We start from the raw sequence: 19,167 nt of genomic DNA, 5'->3' as shown, positions 1-19,167 counted from the left end.
CATCACTAAGGGCTTTTCATCCAGAAAAAAGGAGGTTATTGTGCCACTGTACTCATCCCTCATTTGACCCATTATAGAATACAACGCCCCGTTTGGTAGGTACCGCTCAAGACATCTGCAACAACTGGAAAGGCCGCAGAAATACCTCACTAAAAGAATCACAGGCCTAAAGCAGATGCCCTATGCTGACCGCCATAAAAAACTCCAGCTATACTCTGTCGCATATCGTCTACTCAGAGGCGATCTCTGCTTAACATACAAGGCCATGTCAAACCCAGAGCTGTTGGACATGCTACACTTAAAGAAATCCCAATCCCTCAGAGCCACACGCTCCAGGGATCTAAACCTTGTCATCACAATAAACAAAACATACTGGAGGGATAGGTTCCTGACCCAGAGACTCCCCAGACTCTGGAATAGATTGCCCATACATGTCAACCAAGTGCCTCTTTGGCCGTCTTCAAAAGGAACCTTGATGAATGGATGGGAGAAAGGAAATTCACCCCGGGGAGCACGTCAATCACCCTGCTAGACAAGGGTCCAGGGAAGTAAATAGTGTGGGAAGAAATAGCCAGGGAATTGCTATGGCTAGGCTTGTATAGGCCCTAGGGCTGATAGCCTAGTACCAAACTATGAACCCACTCTCTTCTATCCTTATTACCTCATAACTCACACCGATGCCTTAACATTCATCACTCATCACTCTTTAATATTCTTAACCCCTCCATTTTTAATATGCTACTATTCACTGTATTTCTCAACACATTACTCACAACATCTTATCACATTTCCTCCTTCCACAATCTCCAAGTCCTACATACAATCACAGCAACTACTCCTTTCTAACCTCCTACATCTTACTTGCTCATCTCCATCAGCATATCTCCAGAACTGTTCTGTAACACACCCATCCAACTTTTTACACTATAATACCCTTTGAATCAAATACCCCCACACATCCTGCACAAGTACCTTAAACTTATCATCAATCTCTCACACAGCTACTTAATAAAGTCCTATCTACTTTATGTCAGAGGCGACATTCATCCTAATTCAGGCCCTAACCCATACTTTCAGGCACCCATAGAAGGAAACCTTCTAGCTTATCAGTGGGAATGGTAAGTACTAGGTAGCCTATCTACCACAAACAGAGTGGTTACTGGCCCAGGAATTGTAGTTTATTGGCTGTTTGGGCAGTTTTTCCATCCCTTTCAACTTTCTGGTTTAAAACCCACATGTTTGCACAGGTTTGCACTTTGTTTAAGCTCAGCAGATCCAGTTTCCACATCCTGCAGACTGCAAGAGCATCAGGACAGGGAAAGAAATACTCTTAAGTTCCTTTCCGCACTTGTTTTTAGCCATTTTTTTATTTTAACTACTTTTATTTAAACTGTATTTGGTTTAATATTGCTACATACTCAAGTGTGCTAGCTTGCACTGCATTTGAATTTTTTAATGCTGTTTTAGATGCTTTTCTGTAAAAAAACAAACAAAACAAAAAAAGTCTAAGCTTGTTTCCCGCCTTTCCTGTAACTAGTCTAGTCCAGATACAGATTTGTTGTATCCAGAACTGCTTGTAAGCTCCTAGCCTTTATGTGTTGGAGGGAAGCCTTCTAGCTTATCAGTGGAGTAGTAAGCACTAGGTAGCCTATATACCAAAAGAGGAGTGGATTCTAGCCCAGAAATTCTAGTTTAATTGGCCGTTTGGGCAGTTTTTCCATCCCTTTCAACTTTTTGGTTTAAAAGCCCATGTTTGCACGGGTTTGCAATTGTTTAAGCTCTGCAGATCCAGTTTTGGCATCCTGCAAGAGCATCAGGAAGTAGAAAGAGATACTCTAAGTGCCTCCATTTTGATTTTTTCCTAATTTACTGATTTCTGCACTTGTTTTATTCATTTTTTTAATTTAATTGCATTTATTTAAACATTATTTGCTTTAATATTGCTGCATACTAAAGTGTGCTAGGTTGTACTGCATTTGAATTGTTTTTACTGGTGTCTTAGCTGCTTTTCTGTAAAAAAGAAAACAAACAATACAAAAAATGTTCTAAGCTTCCTTCCCCCCTTTCCTGAAACTAGTCTAGTCCAGATACAAATTTGCTATATCCAGGACTGTTTGTATGCTTCTGAGCCCCCCAAGCCTTTCTGTGTTGGAGGGAAGTCTCCTAGCTTATCAGTGGGAGTGGTAAGCATTAGGTAGCCCATCTACCAAAAGAGGAGTGGTTTCCGGCTCAGAAATTCTAGTTTATTGGCCGTTTGGGCAGTTGTTCCATCTCTTTCTGGTTTAAAAGCCTGCGCTGGCATGGGTTTGCACTTCTCTAAGCTCCACGGATCCAGTTTTGCTGTCCTGCGGACTGCAAGAGTATCAGGAAGGGGAAAGACATACTCTAAGTGCCTCCATTTTGATTGTTTCCTAACTTACTGCTTTCTGCACTTGTTTTTACTTGTTTTTTTTAAATTTAACTGCATTCATTTAACCTGTATTTGCTTTAATATTACTACACACTCGTGTGCTAGCTTTCACCACATTGAATTGTTTTTACTGCTGCTTTAGCTGCTTTTCTGTAAAAAAAAAAAATACTCAAGAAAAATCTTGATGATTGGATGGGAAATAGGAAATTCGCCCCAGGGTTACTTCTGTGGCTCTGCTCGACAGTGGCACAGGAAAATAATTTTCTTGGGTGGTAAAAACCAGGGTACCTTTTTGACTGGGCTTCTATAGGCCCTAGGGCCAATAGCCTAGTACCTACCTATGAACCTACCTATGAACTTCTAAGCTTGTTTCCCTCCTTTCCTCTAACTAGTCTAGTCCAGATACAGATTTGCTGCATCCAGAACTGCTTATAAGCTTCTGAGCCCTCCAAGCCTTTATGTGTTGGAGGGAAGCCTTCTCGCTTATCTGTGGAGTAGCAAGCACTAGGTAGCCTACCTACCACAAGAGGAGTGGTTTCTGGACCAGAAATTGTAGTTTATTTGCCATTTGACAGTTTTTGCATCCCTTTCAACTTTCTGGTTTAAAAGCCCTCATTGGTGCGAGTTTGCACTTGTTTAAGCTCCGCATATTCAGTTTTGCCATCCACAGACTGCAAGAGCATCAGGAAGAAGAAAGAGATATTCTAAAGTGCCTCCATTTTTATTTTTCCTAATTTACTGCTTTCTGCACTTGTTTTTAGTCATTTTTTTTAAATTTAATTGCATTTACTTAAACTGTATTTGCTTTAATATTGCTACATACTCGTGTGCTAGCTTGCACTGCATTTTAATTTTTTACTACTTTATTTAGCTGCGTTTCTATAAAAAAAAACAAACAGAACAAAAATAAGAGTTCTAAGCTTGTTTCCCATCTTTCCTATAACTAGTCTAGTCCAGATACAGATTTGCTGTATCCACGACTGTTTCTAAGCCTCTGAGCCCCCCCCCAAGCCTTTCTGTTTTGGAAGGAAGCCTTCTAGCTTATCAGTGGGCGTGGTAAGTACTAGGTAGCCTATCTACCACAAGATGAGTGGTTTCTGGCCCAGCAATTGTAGTTTATTGGCTGTTTGGGTAGTTTTTCCATCCCTTTTAGCTTTCTGGTTTAAAAGCCCATGTTTGTACAGGTTTACACTTGTTTAAGCTCCGTGGATCCAGTTTTGGCATCCTGCAGGCAGCAAGAGTATCAGGAAGGGGAAAAAAATACTCTAAGTTTCTCCATTTTGATTCTTTCCTAATTTCCCGCCTTTCCTGTAACTAGTCTAGTCCAGATACAGATTTGCTGTATCCAGGACTGCTTGTAAACTCCTGAACCCCCCAAGCCTTTATTTGTTGGAGGGAAGCCTTCTAGCTTATCAGTGGAGTAGTAAGCACTATATAGCCTATTTATCACAAGAGCAGTGGTTTCTGTCCCAGAAATTGTAGTTTATTGGCCATTTGGGTAGTTTTTCTATCTCTTTAAACTTTCTGGTTTAAAAGTCTGCATTGGCATGGGTTTGCCCTTGTTTAAGCCCCATGGATCCAGTTTTGCCATCCTGCAGACTGCAAAAGCATCAGGAAGGAGAATGAGATATTTTAAGTGCCTCCATTTTAAATTTTTCCTAATTTACTGCTTTCTGTACTTGTTTTTAGTCTTTTTTTTATTTTAACTGTGTTTATTTAAACTGTGTTTGGTTTAATATTGCTACACACTCAAGTGTGTTAGCTTGAACTGCATTTGAATTGTTTTTACTGCTGTTTTAGCTGCTTTTCTGTTAAAAAAAAATAAAAATTTCTAGGCTTGTTTCTCGCCTTTCCTGCAACAATCTAGTCCAGATACAGGTTTGCTGTATCCAGGATTGTTTGTAAGCTTCTGAGCACCCCACACCTTTCTGTGTTGGAGGGAAGCCTTCTAGCTTATCAGTGAGAGTGGTAATCACTAGGTAGCCTATCTACCAAAAGAGGAGTGGTTTCTGGCCCAGAAATTCGAGTTTATTGGCCCTTTGGGCAGTTTTTCCATCACTTTCAACTTTCAAGCCCACTTTTGCATGGGTTTACACTTGTTTAAGCTCAGTGGATCCAGTTTTGGCACCCTGCGCACTGCAAGGGCATCAGAAAGGAGATATAAATACTCTTAGTGTCTCTATTTTGATTTTCGCCTAATTTACTGATTTCTGCACTTGTTTTAGTCATTTCTTTTAATTTAATTGCTTTTATTTAAACTGTATTTGCTTTAATATTGATGCATACTCAAGAGTGCTAGCTTGCACTGCATTTGAATTCTTTTTACTGGTGTTTTAGCTGCTTTTCTGTAAAAAAAAAACAAACAAAGCAAAAAAAATTATCTAAGCTTCTTTTCCCACCTTTCCTGTAAGTAGTCTAGTCCAGATACAGATTTTCTGTATCCAGGACTGTTTGTAAGCTTCCGAGCCCCCCAAGCCTTTCTGTGTTGAAGGGAAGCCTTCTAGCTTATCAGTGGGAGTGGTAAGCACTAGGTAGCCTATCTACCAAAAGAGGAGTGGTTTCTAGCCCAGAAATTCTAGTTTATTGGCTGTTTGGGCAGTTTTTCCATCCCTTTCAACTTTCTGGTTTAAAAGCCCATGTTTGCATGGGTTTGTACTTGTTTAAGCTCTGTGGATCCAGTTTTAACATCCTGCAGACTGAAATTGCATCAGGAAGGGGAAAAAGATACTCTAAGTGTCTCCATTTTGATTTTTTCAAATTTACTGCTTTCTGCATTTGTTTTTAGTCGTTTGTTAATTTAATTGCATTCTTTAAACTATATTTGCTTTAATATTGCTACACATTCAAATGTGCTAGCTTGCACTTCATTTGTATTGTTTTCATGGCTGTTTTATCTGGTTTCTGTAAAAAAAAGTTCTAAGCTTGTTTCCCACCTTTCCTCTAACTAGTTTAGTCCAGATACAGATTTGCTGTATCCAGGACTGTTTGGAAGCTTCTGAGCCCCCCCCCCCCACAAGCCTTTCTGTGTTGGAGGGAAGGCTTTTAGCTTATCAGTGGGAGTGGTAAGCACTATGTAGCCTATCTACCACAAGAGGAGTGGTTTCCGGCCCAGAAATTGTAGTTTATTGGCAGTTTGGGCAGTTTTTCCATCCCTTTCAACTTTCTAGTTTAAAAGTCCACATTTGCATGGGTTTGCATTTGTTTAACCTCCTTGGATCCAGTTTTGCATCATGCAGACTTCAAGAGCATCAGGAAAGAGACAGAGATACAGTATGGGCCTCCATTTTGATTTTTACCTAATTTATTGCTTTCTGCACTTGTTTTCAGTCAAGTCTTTAATTGCATTTATTTAAATTGTATTTGCTTTAATATTGCTACACACTCAAGTGTGTTAGCTTGCACTGCATTTGAATTGTTTTTACTGGTGTTTTAGCTACTTCTCTGTAAAAAAAATGAAGCTTGTTTCCCACCTTTCCTGCAACTAGTAGTTCAGATACAGATTTGCTGTAGCCAAGACTACTTGTAAGCTTCTGAGTCCCCCCAAGCCTTTCTGTGTTGGAGGGAAGCCTTCTAGCTTATCAGTGGTAGTGGTAATCACTAGGTAGCCTGTCTACCAGAAGAGGAATGGTTTCTGGCCCATAAATTGTAGTTTTCTGGCCATTAGGGCAGTTTTTAACTTTCTGGTTTAAAAGCCTGCATTTGCCTGGGTTTGTGCTTGTTTAAGCTCTGCGCAGCAGCGCCGAGCTGAGATAAACTATTACTGGTGCCAGAAAGTCTCCTCTTCAGTTTTCCCTTAGATCTTGCTAGTTCTCTCTCTCTCTCTCTCTCTCTTGCACTTCAAATAGCTTAATCACTTTGTACTTCAACAGGTTTTTGTAGCAATTATTGTAGCACACCTAAGTGCCATCAGCACTAGTCGATCTTAAGGAAATAGCTCCAGTACTTAGTAGTTACAAACACCCCTCCTGGCATGATTAAACGGCAGTTCCCTGTGCTTTCTTCTATTAACCTGGTGCACTTGGGCATTCTGAGGCAGTGTATCAACTGCCTCGTGTACACAGACAACCCTCTCCTCTTATCTCCCCACACTCAGACTTCTGAAAGATGCACTTATATCACCAAATTGGAAGCTATGCACTCTCCAGCCAAGACGACTTTTCTAAAAAGCAACTCTCCAGCATGATTGCTATGGATGAAACTGCAGTGTTTATGGGCCAAGGTTCTCAAACAACAATTGATCAGAGGGGTGCTTCATCAATCTACATTCCCTCCACTGGTTACGGGAGTGCATGTGTTACCTGTATTTTGGCAATTTGTCTATATGGAAAGAAAACCCCACCTCTAATCATTAGTAAGGGCAAGAAAGATAAGACTGAACGTGCTTCAGGCATTTACATTCTTGAAACCAAAAAAGCCTGATGCACCAAAGCAGTTATAAGGAAGTGGGTCGATGTAAAACTACCACTTGTTTTGCAAGGTATCGAAAGAGGGCTGCTAGTCTGGGATTCAGCCAGCACTCACCAAGCTAAAGACATGAAGAAATTCCTTGCACAGAGAAGAATAGATCAAATAATGACTCCCACAGGAATGACTATCTCCAGACTCTTGATATTGCAATAAACAAGCAATTCAAGGACCATTTGCACATGGAACTCAATGACTACATTGAAAATAGAATGGAGAGAAATCAGCATGAAAACTTTGTGAAGCCTAGCCTGCAAGATGTCGTGACTTGGGTGAAAAATTCATGGGATAAAATCACTGACAGCTGTGTTGCCAATGCACTACGAGCAGGCTACTTGGACAAGTAGTGCTCATTTAAGGAGAGCTCTATTGCTAGTCATGACAGATTGGGGCCAATGGTTCTACAGGAAATGGAGTCACAAGAAATTCAGGCTAGAATTCACGGGTTGTAGACTTATGACAATGTTCCAGAAGAAGATGACATGACTGTATTTGAATAACTTTTCCATTATCAGGGCAACAGAATGGATTGCTTCTGCTTTCAGTTGTATTCCCCTCCTCCAATACACATGTATTGAGATTTTTCTGCACTTTCTGTTAAGCATGAAATATTGCACTGGGAAAGCCAAGGTGTAGATATTCTGAAGTTGAAATGTTTGTTGCACTGTTTATGTAGAATTCTCACACAACTGTTAATGCGTTATTTAGAACTGTTGCCCAGTAACAGAAAAGTACCAAATAAATGTCAATTTGTGTACATGAATAAATGTTGATTTTTGTACATGAATAAATGTCGATTTGTGTACATAAATAAATGAATAAATGTAGATTGTTGTATGGGGGAGGTAAATAAGGCATCCCCTGATAATAAACCCTAATGCGTATTTCAGCAGGGGAAAGAGTATAAGACCCGGTCTTATTTTTGGGGAATTACGGCACACACATATATATATATATATATATGGATTCCATACACTAGATCGAAGGTTCACTACTTCGAAATAGTGTATGGAATGCGCATTGCAGCGAAAGTGCACTTAATCGAAAGTGCACTTATGCAAAGTTCAGTACAACGAACGGGTGTTGTACTGAACTTCCGTGCAATACTCATGGACCTTAGGGTTAGGGCACAGGTCATGGTAAGGGGATAGCCCATAGGGCTATCCCCTTACCATGACCTGTGCCCTAACCCTAAGGTCCATGACGACTGCAGCGCACTGAAGGACATAGTATTGTCCCCCACTATGGTGCGATAGTCATGGACCTTAGGGTTAAGGCATGGGTTAGGGTAAGGGGATAGCTTTACTAACTATACACTTACCCTAACCTGTGCCCTAACCCTAAGGTCCGTGAGTATCGCACCACAGTGGAGGACATAGCTTCTTTTTTGATGTCCTCCACTGTGCTGCGGTACTTTCGATGAAGTGCACTTTTGCGGAAGTTCACTTTCATTAAAGTGAACATTCGCGTAAGTGAGGCTTCCTATTACAAGTTCGAAGTTGTGAACTTTCGTTCTTGTAATAGGAATCCATATATATATATATATATATATATATATATATATATATATATTTTTTTTTTTATTGCTTGTCGTGCATTAAAAAGGCGACCAGCAGCTTGCAGGTACTTTATTACCTTTTTTTCTTAATCTCTATTGTATATTAGCTAAAATGTCTTTAGCAAAGCTTTCTGTAAGAGGAAAAACTAGCTTTTTGTAATTTTTTTTTGTAAATTTGTTTTACCTTTTTCTATATATTTGCAACTCTCCCTGTTGCAGTGATGGAACATATATTTTACTGGAGTGCCCTGTTCGTTTTCTTTTATAGTACTATATTCTGTTCCCATTTTTTAGAAAAATAAATAGATTTTAGAAGGAATTAGATGGTAGTTATTCACTTACACATAATACCTTTTTGTATTTTACTTGCAAAGAGTCCCTCTCTCATGCCTCTAGTCTTTCACACCAATGTGCAGAATTCTTTGTTCTTCAAGACCTACTCCAATACATCTAAAAACTATCTCTTGCAAAGTGAATTTTTGCTAGGAACCTGCTCACATTCACATTCATACAATACAGGTGCAAATTTCTTATTCGCAAAAAAACACTTGCATTCTCAGAGATATATATATCCTCAAAATTAAATTCCTTCCCACTCTCATTCTGTTAGTTAATATAAAGATAGAGATGCACTCTATAAGCACTTACACAAGTGCATGGATTGTGCTATCCCAAACAGAACCAAGACGCTATCCTCCAAAAAAGGGAAGCCAATCTGGTGGTTTCCTGTCGTAAACAAACTTTACAGCAGAAGAAAGAAACTGTTGCAAAAGAGAGTAAAATCCCATGAGTGGAAAAGTTTCCTGGTCAGCCTCAGTAAGAAGCAGAGATCCCTTATAAGATCCTCCAAAGCTAGTTACGAAAACAAAATCGCCACTGATTCTAGGGACAACCACAAAGCATTCTATAGTTATGTCAAGAATCTTAATGGCAACACCCAGACCTGCTCTGAGCTATAGCACAACGGCATGAAAATTACAGAACCAGCTGATATTGCCAACGTCCTGGCAGATAGGTTCAGTGCTAACTTTACTCCCCTCTCACCCCCTAAAGGGCCCATAACTATGCAAGAAAAATGCAGAGTTCCTGTGATCACAACTATGCAGGTAAAAGCTGCACTCTCTAAAGCCAAAAACACATCATCCATGGGACCAGACAACATCCCAGGCTGCATTTTACATGAACTTCAGTACGCACTGGCTCCCCACCTAAGCACCATGTTCAATCATAGTCTCACATCAGACTTTGTGCCCACTGAATGACGCACTGCAACAGTTATCCCACCCCACAAAGGGGGAGCCACTACTGATCCTGGGAACTATCGCCCTATTAGCCTGACGAGCCTGGTCTGTAAGGCCATGGAACGTATCATCATGGAACTCATAAACAAAGACATTGGTAACCTCCAAACTCTGGACCCCACCCAGTTCGGGTTTGTGAAAGGCAGATCATACCTCCTGAACCTGATTGACTTCTTTGAGGCAGTCACCAAAGCTGTAGACGAGGGTAAGGTGGTTCACACAGCCTATCTTGACCTCGCCAAGGCTTTTGGCACCATCCCCCATTCTGGAATTATAGCTACACTCACTAAACTAGGTATAAATCCCTGTCACAAGATGGGTCGCCAACTGGCTCACTGACAGAACCCACACTGTAAAGTTGCAGACTCCAAATCTGACTTCAAACCAGTGACAAATGGAGTACCACAGGGTTCAGTCCTGGGACCTCTCCTGTTTGGTTACTACTTCTCTGAAGTACAGGCTAACACAGAAGTCCTTTGGCTAACGAAGTTCGCAGATGACTGCAAACTAGGAGCCATAGTTGAGTCCCCAAATGATGTGAACATCCTACAGAAGGGCCTCACTGAGACAGATGCCTGGTGTCAGAGCCATGGCCTCAAGCTCAGTGCCAAAAAGTGCATTGTCATCCCCTTTGGTAAAAGCTCTATACCCATGAACTACCACATAGGCAGTCTACTTAATGCTGAATGTGTGATGAGACCTGCGGACCCAGGTGGACAGTAGTCTCTCCTTTGATAATCACATCACCACAGTAGTCAGGAAATCCTTCTACGTGGCACCCCTCAGCACAAAAAGGTTCTCATCTAGGAAAAAAGAGGTCATTGTTCCCCTCTACTCGACACTCATTAGACCCATTATAGAATACAATGCCCCTTTTGGAATGTACCTCATAAGACATCTGCAGCAGTTGGAAAGGCCACAGAAGTACCTCACAAAGAGGATTACTGGCCTCAGACAGATGGCCTACACTGACTGTCTCAAAAAGCTCCAGCTTTACTCCATAGCATATCGCCTACTCTGAGGTGATCTCTGCCTAACATATAAAGCTATGTCAAACCCAGAGCTGTTGGACATGCTACACCTAAAGAAATCCTAATCCCTCTGAGCTACATGCTCTAGGGACCTAAACCTTGTCACCACAATAAACAGGACATCCTGGAGGGATAGATTCCTGTCCCAGAGACTTCCCATACTCTGGAACAAGTTACCCATCTGTGTCAAGCAAAGTTCTTCATTAGCACTCGTCAAGAAAAATCTTGATAAGTGGATGGGAAATAGGAAATACACCCTGGTGATCACTTTTGTGGCTCTGCTCAACAGGGGCACAGGAAAATAGCTTTCTTGGGTGGCGTAAGCCAGGGAACCTTGTTGGCTAGGCTTACTTAGGCCCTTGGGCCAATAGCCTAGTACCTACCTATGAACCTATGAACCACATACTCTTTCTTCTGACATGCTCAGTCCATTGTACACTAAGTGTTTCAACTTTCTTATTTATTTACTTACTTATTCCTTCACAGAATTCAAGTTTACTCAAGTGTTTACCTGCTTCTGTTATCATTTAGGACATAGCGCTTACTGAATGAGTTTCTGCTGCACTGGTTCATTAAAGCTGAGTTGTGAAGATTTCATTTTTAGATTTATTGTTGTGTTGTTTTGCTGAGTTTCCATTTTGCACTATCATTTAGGACATACACTAGACTTGAAATTCTTTCCTGTGAGAGGTAACCCCAAGTCTGATGGTGAAACTTGTTTCTTTGTCTGACCACAACCTGGCTTAGTTTGCAGTAGAAATTCGCAGGTACAGAAATCTGTGGGCTGTTATCTCCGAGCCATTGGGTCCCTGTCCCCCATCAGTTCCTTTTGTGTTCCAGTGAAAATAATCCTGATAACCTCATTGTGGACTATAATGAGGTCATAATTTCCTAACTCACTTTATCTGCCTCAATTTATGTAAACCCTGTCTACCTCCTTACATATGAGACTGGTTAAATAAGATCAATATCTTAGCAGAAATTGTGACGACTCAGTACAAATGGAGACATACTGACCTTCCAGAGGTCAAATTTAGACTCGATGAGCATTATGCTGTTTATCAATCAGACATAAAAAACAGTTCTGTTTAAACAGATCCCTATTGTGTCATATCAACTGTAGATGCCTTTCTGGGAGGTTGTTAGGATTCATGATAATTTTCATACAACATTTCCCTGATTAACAACAGGACAAAAATATTCGCTGAAAGCCACTTTCAGCCAACAGCGACTAAAGCTGTTTTCTGCCAGTGGGCAAGCCCCTAGTTATATGTACCAACTCCAACATCACACAACAGTGGAGAAAGGGCAAGAGTTACTGTTTGTTGAAAGGGCCTTTCAGCGTAATCTCCTTCTTGCTGCTGTCAATCAGAGAAACAATAGTAGAAGTATACTAACATGCCCGGTAGTTAAGCTTTGCATAGCAGCCTGTCTTACTACTCAGTAGAGCTTTTCAATAGAGACAAATATAACATACAGCTTGATTTTTCACAGCTAAGCTTGCCAAGTTTAGGTTGATACCTGCCAAGAAACATTCAGAGGAGGAATTAAGTATGAGTCATTAGGCTGTTTCATTGTGTTCGTCTTGAGTTTCACCTCTTGAGCTATCATAAAGTTATATCCTTGGTTTCAAACTTATCTGAATGAACCAGCAGGTTAGAACAATGTTCTACAAACATAGTTCTCATTTGCTTGAAGGACTGAGATCTAGTTATCTATCAGTCATTTTTTTTTCTTGGAATATTTCTTTCCATATTAAAGGAGGATTTAGTTCTCAAAAAAATCTGCTACAAAGGTAACAGTTAGACCCCATCTCAAATCTAACATTTATTGGTAGTGTTATTAAGAAGGTTGTGTACATTAAGCTTAATCCCATTATAAAGGTGCACAGTGGAGTCATGGATCCTTTTTCAGCATGATCTGTCATTGAGACTGACATTACTGGTGTTGTGTATGGCCTAATGGCCAGAGACAGCATTATTAAGTACAAGTTGTCCTCATCTTCTTTGCAACGTTTGGTATGGTAGATCACATGATCCTTTTGAAGCATTTACCATCTTATTGTAGACACTCAGAAGCCATCATTTATTGATTTGCTGTATATCTGTCATACAGAATAGCTTTTGGTGTTAATTCATTGTTATCATCATCCTCTCCTGTTACTTATGGAGTTCTGCAAGACTCCCATCTTCGGCTCGACTCCCATCTTCGGCTCATGGTTACTCATTACATATGTACTAACCTTAGGTGATCTTATCTGAAAGTTTGGTCTATGATATCTCTGCTACGCAAATGATATACATGTATCTCTCCTTCTTTCAGGAATCTATGTTTAATAAAGTTCATCATCTGACAATTTCTGTTATATCTGTGTTTGAATGTATAGTAACTAGCAGCTTGAATGTGCAGTAACCAGATAAAACTCATCACATCAAAAACATTTGTAGTGGCATTTCCTGCTACCCTAATGAATTCATATTGCCTGATCCTGATCTTTGCATTACATACAGAGATAAGATGAGTCTAAACACCACCTTTGGTTATTAATTTTAAACGTTTCTTCCCTTATTTCCAATTCATTATCTGCTTGTGGCAACTCTGTAATTTTGTATTAGACACTATTCACTTTGTGCCCATTCTCAACACAAATCATGCTTGCAAATAGTTGAGTTACATTACACTGCTCCGATATATACAGTCCTTCTCACTGCAAATCTGTTTCCTTCATATTACAAATTATAGCAAAGTTATTTTTTTTTTTGCTACAACTTCTACATATGTAATTAATAACATGACATTTCTTTATATCCCACTGACAATGCAATGTGTTCTCTGCACTATATTCCCTTGACTCTAATTTTGTATATTCATTGAAGTATATTCATAAACCAAAAGTTTGAAGTACTACCTCAAGTCTAAAATATCTACGCACCTTTGAGCAAGTAGAATGCATCATCCATGCCAAAAAGTTTGAATGAAAAAGTGAAACACTTCTTAAAATTCATATTGCTGTCTTCCAAATTTGAATACAGAAACTCAATTCTACAGTATGTGGTTTTAACATGGACAAGGTTGTTTATAGGTGGATATCTCAGAGCCAAGCTAGCCACTTCATTTTCACTGTTTGTTCCAGAGTTCCAGAAAAGAAATGCCATAATCATCTTCAAAGAAAGGAAACAGTAAAGTTCTGTTATGCCCCCCCCCCCCCCCGTAAGTCCCATGGTAGCGCTCATTTCCAGTTACACTTACGAGAGGTGATAGTGGTTTGCTGTTATTGACAGTGAGTATGGGCATATTGCATACATTTATGCTGCTGCTCTATATGTTTTGGTTTCAACATTTTCAAGCTTTAGACATTTTGAGTACTCAATATTTTTCATTTAGTACTATGGCTTTTGGTGTGTTGACGTTCAGTGAATTGCTATGTACTCTGTTGTCTCATAAATTGCAGCATCTCAAAATCCTGTCAGAACCTCCAGCTCCATCACCAAACGCGTGCCCATAGTGTGCCTTATTCATGTAGAGAAGATGGTGGGTCTTCAGCTCATTCTCAGTCCAGCTGGGTGGCATACAGGCTTCCCTGGGCATCTTAACTTGCAGACATTGGGCTAAAATTGCAACAATTTCAAACTAAAGTGAGGTACATAACAGTGTTTATAAACAACTAGCAGTTACATAATGGTATCTGCATGATATGTGCTTTTTACAAGCTACTATAACAATGTGACAGCAATCAAAAGCTCCAGTAAATCACAAATAAAGCTAACAGACACAATGCTGTCTTAGGCTTAGTTTTTCTGTGATACTTGTTTTAACCTAAGGGTTGTAGAGAAGCAGAGGCCTATCTTGGAAAGAAACTGATGCAAAGCAAAAAAACATCCTTACTATATGAAGAAAATGTAGAAATATTGGAAAAGCAAAGCAAGTACTATACCTACCTGCACTGGTCAAATATGAGAGGTATAGTAGTATTTATGACTGATTTTCATAGTTTTCCAGGAAGCCACAATAGGATGACTTTCAGGCCATTGTGAATCTGTGCACCCATATACGTGGCATAATTTGTCTTCAATACAAAGTGAAAGATACATTTTTGCTTAATATTACTGCAAAACTGTTGTGTGCTTCTCCATAGAATAAGAATGAATGATACAATGTTTTACAGAAAATATTGCCACTGCATAGTCAAGTATGTACTATGCACTTACTTGAGGATCAGAATTTATATATCTGTAGTAATGTAATATTAAATGACATTGCTATATAGACAACAGCTCAAACTACATGGCATGTACCATGCTTTTAGCTGGGGTCTGAAAAGCCTTTATATGTGTAGTAGTGTGATGTTAAGTGAAACTCACTGTGTAGTCAGGTGTATAGCATGCACAACAGGCCACAGCTCATCGTGACATCAGTGCTACTGCAAGTAGTAAAATGAGACACGCCATATCTTTTGCAGTCCCTGGGATTTAGTAACGCATGATGTAGCAGACACTTGGATAATGAGCACTTCTTATCCTGGTAACAGAACGCACAAAACTAGTATATGATTGGCCTATTAGCATTATAGGAGCATAGGTAAGTATGAGGCTACCTGCCTTGGCAGGCCATTTTAAGCCTAGCCAATTTCCCTTTGAAGGTGAGAATCAAAACCTCTATGTTGTGTCCATGAGGTAAACTCCTTAAGCATTATGCCAACCGCACAGAGAGGGATGTGAAATATGTCAAAGACACTGGGAGTTGGAAATCCATGGTATGTCTGTGTTGACTGTGTTGATACCATGTATCACAAATGACAGGACTCCATATGACTTTACAGTAACAAGTCCACAGTATTATCTTATGCTTGTAACATTGCTAGAGATTTTTAGTAGGAGAATGTTAATAAATATCAGTGGCACTCTTGCATTGCTGTGCCACAACTACGTGTTCATAACTCGTGTCTAAAACTAACAAATAGAACATCTACATGCAGTGCTGAGCTATATACAACTGGCTTGCTGACAGAGTGCCACACCTGCTGAGCAGAGAGATGTGAGATAATGTTTTATTCCAGCACAGAGATACAGCCTGTCACAGGCCAACACAGAAAATTAGGAAGGTCTGGCTGAATGTAGCAGCGACAACTTTGATGATGAGGAGGTCGAAGCACTCAAATTGGCTAAAAGGGAAAATGGACTAGCATTGTTTGGATGGGGAGGCACATGGGCATATGGGAAATGCCTGTACATCCAGGTGATGACAAGTGTCACTGCAGCTGGTAGCCACTCATGATTGGTAGGGGTCTGTCATCTGCAGCTTACCTACATTCTTTACCATGACGGGAAGAGGTATGAGGCCGCAGGTGGTGGAATGAGTCAAGTTCCATTTCTAGTTCAGATAAGAAACCATCCTCTTCCCATTATGGGAAATATCAGGTAAAGACAAAACCTGAATGACTGCTTGAAATGGATGTGCCCTGTCTTAATCTAGATTGGTACACATTATACGCTGTAGACTAATATATGTGGTGGTTGTACTCTGCTAATGCAGCCATTTTGTTTGAGCATTTCAGGATTCAGTACTACCACCACATTAATTGCAAATCATCCCATTATATAGAGGTCTGTTCCATATATGGTAGATGGTAACCAGCTGGGTGCTTTCACCACTTCTGACATGAAAAGGAGTGACACACCAGGTGCATAGTTGTCAATGAATATACATTTTGTTTTATTTTTGTTTTCGTCTCCTTGGACCTCATGCTTACTGGCTGAATCCCCAGTGCCGAACATCCACACCAGGTCTTCTGGCCATCCTCATACCTCTCTGGACTTACTTCAGTATTGCTGGAATCAGTTGTGGATCCTAAGGAAATCCTGGGAGCTCAGATCAGCTCATCTGTGTGTCCATTTTTCTGTTTTATGCCCTACCCACTCCCTTTTCCCAATCCCCCAAGTTCATTGATTACATCAAAGGGCAACACCCATCTTTGGACTATGTCATGACTTAAGGAACATATCAATGAGTGCAATCCCATCCAGGACAAGCATGCCCAACTCCTCCTTGCCACTCTTGTCAGCTGCCCAAGCTGCTAATTAAACCTGGGCCTGATGGGCCCCAGTTAGGGCTTTATCTCTCTACACAACTGGAGTGGCCAAGGAAAACATGTTTCATCACTTATCTCTGGGTTGCCATTCACAGACCTGGTCTAAAACTACAGCCTAACATCATGTTGCCTGCATGTCCAAAAACATCTTGCAAGGCTTACAGTAAAAGCCAGTAGATCAAGGATAAGTCTCCATGTACAGATATATCAGTATTGTGCAACAGTTCTACTGCTCATTGACTGACTGGATGTATATATTAATCACATATTATGATGTGTATTTCTGTTAATCTTTGTATGCAGGTGGTACTTCTAACAAGCCAGGTATAGCTACCTTGAGGCTGAAGATGCTGTAATACTGATGGGAAGCGCCTTATAAACAGGTAGACATGGATGTCTTATTTCAAGAGCTCAGTAAATCTTTTACTGAGTAGAAAGACTAGGAAGAACAAGGTTAACACCTGGTACTTGAAGGCAATGATGAAATCTGTTTCTAATACTATTTAGAAGACATTATAAGGTGTATTAGCTAGGCACTAGTGATTTCTTAATTTATTGGTTTAAAACAGGGATTTATTTTTATGCAGTTGATTGTTGTGTTAGTACTCTGGGTTTATTACCATGTTTCTTCATAGCACACTCATGGTCTAACACATGGTCTATTGAGATGTAGTTAGGGTTTTATTTATGTTGTAGTAAACTTTAGCCACCTAGAGTTTTAGTTTTGTGAGAGAATGATGACTTAACGTTTTACCTTTAATTTTCTGCAGAGTGAAAGAGAGACAGAGAGAGAATTTCAGCATTCTTGAAGCAATCCATCTCAGGCATTACTAACTTGATAAGAAGAAGCAAAGAGGTAACCTCTATTTGGATTGACAATAAATATTAAATCAACCGGATTATATGCTGTATAACATATAATATAACATTAAATACAAGAAAACATGGTGCTGTCAGTACATACAAAATTCTTCTGGCTGTTAAATGTAATTAAGTCTGTTGACTAGGCATATGATGCCTGAAAGAATGGGGAACAACTTAAGTATTTTTTCTACAGAGGATGGTTACCAACTCCAGTAGCTTGAGAGTTCATTATCAATTAAAGATGCAGGAAATTTATTTCTACTGATACCTTTATGTAATGCTATAAGAACAGCAATAGTTTATATTATATATTCACATGTTAGACATTAAATCCAAATGTACCATTTCCATCAAGTTTTCTAAAAATCATTTCCTGTCATGACTCAAGATTTTGATTCCACACTGGTCCTGGTTGCTTGAAAGGAATTAACTTTTTAATTCTCAATTCCTACTCATAGATATATATATATATATATATATATATATATATATATATATATATATATATATATATACACACACACATATGTTTTTCTTTCTAAGGCCCAAGTATATTATTAACTCATATACTTCGTGCACTTCTGCATGTTTTATAATGTTAAGTTACATTAGAAGTCTCTGGTACTCATATACTTGGCTGCTTCACCAGGGCTTAAACTCGCAGCTTCAAATTTAACTTTCACAGTCCATATAAAACTATAAATCCCCCTGTAAAAACAGTTTTATGTCCCTCAATATATGTGCAAAGTCCATTATTATTCATTAGAGAATGGGCAAACTGTACATCAGCATCCTGACTGGAGAATGAACATTCTCCAGCAGGGTATTATTGCAGAAGTAATGCTGGCTGAAAACAAGTCAGTCGTGGAGCTCGAAAAAAATGAATGGAAGGCATTATTTTACGCTCGCAAAGCAGCGCTTCTGCTGTTTAGCAAGTGTAAAATGTAAAAAAAAAGTGTGTGTGTGTGTGTGTGTGTGTGTGTGTGTGTGTGTGTGTGTGTGTGTGTGTGTGTGTGTGTGTGTGTATGTATCTGTATGTGTGAATGCTTGCTTGCATGCATGAAAGCGAGGTGTGTGTGTGTGAGAGAGAGAAAAACAAAGAGAGGGAGAGTGAAGAGTGAGAGCGATCCAACACTGGCAGCAGCAGCATTCAGGAGGTTTCCATACCTCTCACCTCTTAGATCTACTTCATAAGTTCATACGTTCATAGGTAGGTACTAGGCTATTGGCTCTAGGGCCTATATAAGCCTAGCCAAAAATGAACCCTGGCTTTCGCCACCCAAGAAAATTATTTTCCTGTGCCCCTGTCGAGCAGAGCCACAGAAGTGATCCCTGGGGTGAATTTCCTATTTCCCATCCAATCATCAAGATTTTTCTTGAAGAACGCTAATGAGGAGCTTTGTTTGACAAAGATAGGTAGTCTGTTCCAGAGTATGGAAAGTCTCTGGGAC

General features: G+C 39.8%; 1 protein-coding gene across 5 annotated transcripts in view; it reads left to right on the top strand.

Moving 5' to 3' along the window:
• LOC122809242 (interferon-inducible GTPase 5-like) overlaps nt 1-19,167 on the top strand; it is a 292,158-nt gene that overhangs the window by 233,361 nt on the left and 39,630 nt on the right. For 2 of the 5 annotated variants that reach the window (XM_044080562.1, XM_044080561.1), the window contains exons 2-3: nt 17,156-17,235; nt 17,623-17,708. The exons of 1 other annotated variant lie outside the window; for it this stretch is intronic. The gene's annotated coding sequence lies outside the window, so the exon portion shown is untranslated. The remainder of the gene's footprint in view (nt 1-17,155; nt 17,236-17,622; nt 17,709-19,167) is intronic. 2 more of the 5 variants (XM_044080563.1, XM_044080560.1) reach the window with 1 other exon arrangement.

The sequence above is a fragment of the Protopterus annectens genome, chromosome 8.part0 (assembly GCF_019279795.1).
Source record: "Protopterus annectens isolate FY-2018-M chromosome 8.part0, PAN1.0, whole genome shotgun sequence".
NCBI classification, from domain to species: Eukaryota; Metazoa; Chordata; order Ceratodontiformes; family Protopteridae; genus Protopterus; species Protopterus annectens.
This window is presented reverse-complemented; position numbering and strand designations above follow the sequence as displayed.